Genomic DNA, 8,177 nt, shown 5'->3' on the forward strand with positions numbered 1-8,177 from the left:
TTCCATTTCTTTCAACAGGCAGCGAGAGCGTAACTAAGAAGGCAGTGTGTTCTGCAGTCTTTTCTCAGCTCGATCACTTTCTCTCTGGAAGACGCCACGGGCTGGCGAGAGAGAGGGAGGAGGAGGAAATCACCAACCAGGCTCCATGATTTCTTAATTACAGTGAGGATTATTTGCAGAGGCAGGCTAATGCTTTAGATGTCATCATCCCGTTTTATTGCCACTGGCTGTAATAAAACATTTGATCATGGTCAATATCAGGCCAATATTTCCTGCAGTTCAACACATCCAGTTGATATTCACAGGTGCTCGGAAGTAATGCCACGATAGCACTTTTGACCATTTATCAAATGTATTACTCATTAGTGTTGCTGAACTTTGACAGTATTGACTGGTATTCTTCGTAAGCGATACGGGCTGTGTCTCTCTGGGGCTAACGATAAAGTGGGATAAGATTATGTGATGTGGATTGAATGTTTGGAAATATTCCTAAAATGTGCAGGATACACCTACCAATTATTGTGCGCATTGCAGAGAACAGCGGAAAGAAGAATGATCATTTAATTACTAGTGAATTAGTGTATAGTGTCAATTTATCCCATAAGGGATTGGTTAACACCTGGTGATTTGACACAAAAATAAATGTCATCATTTCAATTTCATTCATGAGTTTTTGTTAAATCTTTGAATGTGGAATTATGCATTTTTGGTATATCAAATGTAATATCATAATTACATCCTCAACTTTTTAGATGACCACATGTTAGTTTTTACTTTCTGAAAAGCACGTGAGCGATATCCAAATGAGGCCCAAACAGTATTACAGTTTCGGACAACAACTTTGGGTTTGAAAGAAGAGGTCTCAACTCAACATGTAGTTTTAGAATGTACAAAAGTTATATTAGCTTTTCACCAGGGTGAAAACGTGGTCTCATGACAATCGTATCTTCTGGATGTAAATCTGTTGCACTCCATTTTAGTACGATTTAAAAAAAAAAGTGTATTCAATTCTTAATTTTAGTATTTTTATATATATATTATTTTGTAGTTTTTTTTTTTTTACTGCGTTGTTGATTAGGGCTTGTAAGTAAGCATTTCACTGTAAGGAACCTGTGTTATTCGGTGCATGTGACAAATAACATTTTATTTTGTTATTATTTTATATTACTTAGGTTAACATTACGAATTATAAGAGTTAGGATATACCTCTTACCGGCTATACAGTAAGCTATGATATTGGAGGACAGGTCATACTTCTCTGAGACCAGGTTTTGCTTGTTGCGCCATAAAAAACGAAGGATAATTGCGGTTTGGGGAACAAACGACAAAGGTTACGTAAAAGGTTCGTAGAACTAAAAGGACAAAGGTTAGGTGAATTTCTTAACTTTAGAATAAGGGTTAGGGGAGGGTTAGCTACAATGCTACATGCTGTCCCCGATGCGACTCAAACACGGCAACCCTTTAGACTGCTAGACAGATTATGCCCACCCATCCTGCCTGACCAACCTCCCAACTTTATTTTCTGTCTAAAGTAACTGACCATTTTTAGGTATCATACGTCTGGATGCGCGCATTAATAGTCAAGTATGTCTCTGAGGCCAGGCTGGACTTATGGGGTCAAACAAAGAACCAGTTCTGTCTTTTGATGCCTTGTATTCAAACCCTGTTGTTGTCTGGTCCCTGCCTGTTTTTGCTGTCCGGTACATGCCAGTCTTTGTTGGTGTTCTGGTACTTGCCTGTCTTTTGCTGTCCGGTACATGCCAGTCTGTTGGTGTCTGGTACCTGCCTGCTTCTTTGCTGTCCGGTACATGTCAGTCTGTTGGTGTCTGGTACCTGCCTGTCTTTTGCTGTCCGTACATGCCATTCTGTTGTGTCAGGTACCTGCCTGTCTTTTGCTGTCCGGTACATGCCAGTCTGTTGGTGTCTGGTACCTGCTTGTCTTTTGCTGTCCGGTGCATGCCAGTCTGTTGGTGTCTGGTACCTGCCTGTCTTTGTATACTGTACGTCTCTTCAAATCTAATTGTGTTTGTTACATGCGCCGAATACAACAGGTACCGCGAAATGCTTACTTACAAGCCTTTAACCAACAATGCAGAGTTGTTTTTTAAAGTATGAACACYTTTTCATTTATTTTTAATTTTTAATAGTAACAAAAGTAACAGAATAAAATAACAATAATGAGGCTATATACAGGGGGTACCGGTACTGAGTCTGTACAGGGCTACAGGTTAGTCGAGGGAATTGAGGTAATATGTACATGTAGGTAGGGGTAAAGTGACTATGCATAGGTAATAAACATRGAGTAGTGTAAAAAAAGGGGTTAATTCAAATAGTSCGGTTAGCCATTTGYTTAACTGTTTAGCAGTCAAAAAACGGGAATGACTTACTGTATAAAATGTCCAAATGACATCAGTTTGACCGGTTGTAAGGAAAAAGAAAGCTGTGAAAACGACCCTAAGCGTTTAAGATAAGATTTCAGTTCGGCTTCAATGCATATTTTTATGATGAAGACAGTTCCTCTACAGATCGTATCTAACTGCACGACCCATCTTCAATGCTCTTACTGAGGGAAGGAGGTTGTTGGTCAAGATCTCGCGATACATGCCCATCCATCCTCCCCTCAATACGGTGCAGTCGTCCTCTCCCTTTGCAGAAAAGCATCCCCAAAGAATGATGTTTCCACCTCCATGCTTCACGGTTGGATGGTTGTTCTTGGGGTTGTACTCATCTTCTATTCTCCAACACACGGCGAGTGGAGTTTAGAGCAAAAAGCTCTATTTTGTCTCATCAGACCACATGACCTTCTCCATTCCTCCTCTGGATCATCCAGATGGTCATTGGCAAACTTCAGACGGGCTGGACATGCGCTGGTTGAGCAGGGGACCTTGCGTGCGCTGCAGGATTTAATCCATGAGGCGTAGTGTGTTACTAATGGTTTTCTTTGAGACTGTGGTCCCAGCTCTCTTCAGGTCATTGACCAGGTCCTGCCGTGTAGTTCTGGCTGATCCTCACATTCCTCATGATCATTGATGCCCCACGAGGTGAGATCTTGCATGGAGCCCCAGACCGAGGGTGATTGACCGTCATCTTGAACTTCTTCCATTTTCTAATAATTGTGCCAACAGTTGTGCCTTCTCACCAAGCTGCTTGGCTATTGTCCTGTAGCCATCCCAGCCTTGTAGCAGGTCTACAATTTATCCCTGATGTCCTTCACACGCTCTCTGGTCTTGCCATTGTGGAGAGGTTGGAGTCTGTTTGATTGATGTGTGTGGACAGGTGTCTTTTATACAGGTAACGAGTTCAAACCGGTGCAGTTAATACAGGTAATGAGTGGAGAACAGGAGGGCTTCTTAAAGAAAAACTAACAGGCTGTGAGAGACGGAATTCTTACTGGTTGGTAGGTGATCAAATACTTATGTCATGCAATAAAATGCAAATTAATTACTTAAAACTCATACAATGGTGATTTTCTGGATTTTTGTTTTAGATTCCGTCTCTCTACAGTTTGAAGTGTACCTATGATAAAAATGACAGACCTCTACATGCTTCTGTAAAGTAGGAAACCTGCAAAATCGGCAGTGTATCAAATACTTGTTCTCCCCACTGTAATATATATTTTTGTAGTGTTTTTTTTTTTTTTAACTGCGTTGTTGATTAGGGCTGTAAGTAAGCATTTCACTGTAAGGAACTGTTGTATTCGGTGCATGTGACAAATAACATTTTATTGTATTTTATTTTATATTAAGTTAGGTTACATTACGAATTATAAGAGTATAGGATCATACCTCTTACCCGGTCATACAGTAGCATATGAATTGGATGATGCAACTTATCATACGTCTTGGAGGACCAGGTATACTTCTCTGAGACCAGGTTGCTTGTTGCGCCATAAAAAAACGAAGGATAATTGCGGTTTGGGGAACAAACGACAAAGGTTACGTAAGGTTCGTAGAACTAAAAGGACAAAGGTTAGGTGAATTGTCTTAACTTTAGAATAAGGGTTAGGGGAAGGGTTAGCTACAATGCTACAGCTGTCCCCGATGCGACTCAAACACGCAACCTTTAGACTGCTAGACAGATTATGCCCACCCATCCTGCCTGACCAACCTCCCAACTTTTTTTCTGTCTAAAGTAACTCGACCATTTTTAGGTATCATACGTCTTGGATGCGCGCATTAATAGGTCAAGTATGTCTCTGAGGCTAGGCTGGACTTATGGGGACAAACAAAGAACCAGTTCTGTCTTTTGATGCCTTTGTATTCAACCCTGTAGTTGTCTGGTACCTGCCTGTATTTTGCTGTCCGGTACATGCCAGTCTGTTGGTGTCTGGTACTTGCCTGTCTTTTGCTGTCCGGTACATGCCAGTCTGTTGGTGTCTGGTACCTGCCTGTCTTTTGCTGTCCGTACACTGTCAGTCTGTTGGTGTCTGGTACCTGCCTGTCTTTGCTGTTCCGGTACATGCCATTCTGTTGTTGTCAGGTACCTGCTGCTTTTGCTGTCCGGTACATGCCAGTCTGTTTGTTGTCAGTACCTGCTTGTCTTTTGCTGTCCGCAACATGCCAGTCTGTTGTTGTCAGGTACCTGCCTGTCTTTTGCTGTCGCGGTACATGCCAGTCTGTTGGTGTCTGGTACCTGCCTGTCTTTTGCTGTCCGGTACATGCCAGTCTGTTGTTGTCAGGTACCTGCCTGTCTTTTGCTGTCCGGTACATGCCCGTCTGTTGTGTCTGGTACCTGCCTGTCTTTTGCTGTCCGGTACATGCCAGTCTGTTGTTGACAGGTACCAGCCTGTCTTTTGCTGTCTGGTACCTGCCTGTCTTTTTGCTGTCGGTACCTGCCTGTCTTTTTGCTGTCCGGTACATGCCATTCTGTTGTTGTCAGGTACCTGCCTGTCTTTTGCTGTCCGGTACATGCCAGTCTGTTGTTGTTAGGTACCTGCCTGTCTTTTGCTGTCGCGTACATGCCAGTCTGTTGTTGTCAGGTACCTGCCTGTCTTTTGCTGTCCGGTACATGCCAGTCTGTTGGGTCTGGTACCTGCCTGTCTTTTGCTGTCCGGTACATGCCAGTCTGTTGTTGACAGGTACATGCTGTCTTTTGCTGTCTGGTACCCTGCCTGTCTTTTGCTGTCCGGTACATGCCAGTCTGTTGGTGTCTGGTACCTGCCTGTCTTTTGCTGTCCGTTACATGCCAGTCTGTTGTTGTCAGGTACCTGCCTGTCTTTTGCTGTTCAGTACATGCCATTCTGTTGTTGTCAGGTACCTGCCTGTTTTTGCTGTCCGTTACATGCCATTCTGTTGTTGTCAGGTACCTGCCTGTCTTTTGCTGTCCGGTACATGCCAGTCTGTTGTTGTCAGGTACCTGCCTGTCTTTTGCTGTCCGGTGCATGCCAGTCTGTTGTTGTCAGGTACCTGCCTGTCTTTGCTGTCCGGTGCATGCCAGTCTGTTGGTGTCTGGTACCTGCCTGTCTTTTGCTGTCCGGGACATGCCAGTCTGTTGTTGTCAGGTACCTGCCTGTCTTTTGCTGTCCGGTACATGCCATTCTGTTGTTGTCAGGTACCTGCCTGTCTTTTGCTGTCCGGTACATGCCAGTCTGTTGTGTCAGGTACCTGCCTGTCTTTTGCTGTCCGGTACATGCCAGTCTGTTGTTGTTCAGGTACCTGCCTGTCTTTTGCTGTCCGGTGCATGCCAGTCTGTTGGTGTCTGGTACCTGCCTGTCTTTTGCTGTCCGGTGCATGCCAGTCTGTTGGTGTCTGGTACCTGCCTGTCTTTTGCTGTCCGGTACATGCCAGTCTGTTGTTGTCGGTACCTGCTGTCTTTTGCTGTCCGGTACATGCCAGTCTGTTGGTGTCTGGTACCTGCTTGTCTTTTGCTGTCCGGAGCATGCCAGTCTGTTGGTGTCTGGTACCTGCCTGTCTTTGTATACTGTACGTCTCTTCAAATCTAATTGTGTTTGTTACATGCGCCGAATACAACAGGTACCGGAAATGCTTACTTACAAGCCTTAACCAACAATGCAGAGTTGTTTTTTAAAGTATGAACACATTTTCATTTATTTTTAATTTTTAATAGTAAAAAAGTAACAGAATAAAATAACAATAATGAGGCTATATACAGGGGTACCGGTACTGAGTCTGTACAGGGCTACAGGTTAGTCGAGGGAATTGAGGTAATATGTACATGTAGGTAGGGGTAAAGTGACTATGCATGGTAATAAACATCGGAAAAAAAGGGGTTAATTCAAATAGTCCGGTTAGCCATTTGATTAACTGTTTAGCAGTCAAAAAACAGGACTTACTGTATAAAATGTCCAAATGACATCAGTTTGACCGGTTGTAAGGAAAAAGAAAGCTGTGAAAACGACCCTAAGCGTTTAAGATAAGATTTCAGTTCGGCTTCAATGCATATTTTTATGATGAAGACAGTTCCTCTACAGATCGTATCTAACTGGGCATATTGCATTCTCTCAAGATGCAGACAGAAATCATATCTCCACTCCTTACTGCCGGAAATGCTTAATTCAGCCGGATTATTATTAAGGCCCTATTTACACAGGACCTGTTGGTTATGTATTACCCTAGAATGTCCGTTATTCTAGAGGACGATTCGGACGGGATACGTTTTTTCCAAACTGTCCCTGTAATTTCCTTTTTATATTATTAAAAATAAATGTACAGTTCTGACGGAAGCCTGGAGGGTTTTTTCTTGGTGTGAAGATATTTCAACAAGTCCCGGCGATAACAGGCTACACTTTAACTCCAGCTCGGTTCCCAAGTTTCTAAACCATCTTTGGTATCTGTCGCCATAGTATTTGAATTGAGGAAGTGTGATCACAGTCATTAGGATATTTTAGCGATCCGCAGTAGAAGACGGCCTAAATGCCACCCAGCCTTCAGATGTGAGCTAAACAGCTAACTTGCACTTGATATGTGTTTTTAGACTATGGATAAGATAGTGAACTTGTTCCAAACATTTAGCTCAGTTGTATGCTGCTTTGTGATCTATTAACTGCAAGGGTTTGCATTAAAAAGGTAAAATATTATTTTCACGATGCATTAGGTGTTGTTCAATTCACTCCCTTCTCTTTATTTTAAACTCTCCTTTCGCAGCTTTTGTCTTATTGAATTAAACTTCGACAATGTCCATTTTGCCTCTCTGGTTTGATGTTAACTTTTTCTGCCGCTTCCCAAAAGCATTATTTGGCGAACTATCGTTTTGTCAAGTCGGTTAGGACATCTACTTTGGCATGACACAAGTCATTTTTCCAACAATTGTTTAGATTATTTCACTTTAATTCACTGTATCACAATTCCAATGGTCAGAAGTTTACATACACTAAGTTGACTGTGCCTTTAAACAGCTTGGAAAAAAACAGAAAATTATGTCATGGCTTTAGAAGCTTCTGAAAGCCTAATTGACATCATTTGAGTCAAATGGAGGTGTACCTGTGGATGTATTTCAAGGCCTACCTTCAACTCAGTGCCTCTTTGCTTGGCATCATGGGAAATCAATGAAATCAGCCAAGAACTCAGAAAAAAAATTGTAGACCTCCACAAGTCTGGTTCATCCTTGGGAGCAATTTCCAAACGCCTGAAGGTACCACGTTCATCTGTACAAACAATAGTACGCAAGTATAAACACCATGGGACCACGCAGCCGTCATAACGCTCAGGAAGGAGACGCGTTCTGTCTCCTAGACATGAACGTACTTTGGTGCGAAAGTGCAAATCATCCCAGAACAACAGCAAAGGACCTTGTGAAGATGCTGGAGGAAACCGGTACAAAAGTATCTATATCCACAGTAAAACGAGTCCTATATCAACATAACCTGAAAGGCCGCTCAGCAAGGAGAAGCCACTGCTCCAAACCCCATGAAAAAGCCAGACTACGGTTTGCAACTGCACATGAGGCAAAGATCGTACTTTTTGGAGAAATGTCTGATGAAACAAAAATAGAACTGTTTGGCCATAATGACCATGTTATGTTGGAGGAAAAGGGGGAGGCTTGCAAGCCGAAAACACCATCCCAACCGTAAAGCACGGGGGTGGCAGCATCATGTTGTGTGGGTGCTTTGCTGCAGGAGGGACTGGTGCACTTCACAAATAGATAGGCATCATAGGTAGGAAAATTATGTGGATATATTGAAGCATCTCAAGACATCATTGGTTGCAAATGGGTCTTCT

Source organism: Salvelinus sp. IW2-2015, unplaced genomic scaffold (genome assembly GCF_002910315.2).
Source record: "Salvelinus sp. IW2-2015 unplaced genomic scaffold, ASM291031v2 Un_scaffold5006, whole genome shotgun sequence".
NCBI lineage: Eukaryota > Metazoa > Chordata > Actinopteri > Salmoniformes > Salmonidae > Salvelinus > Salvelinus sp. IW2-2015.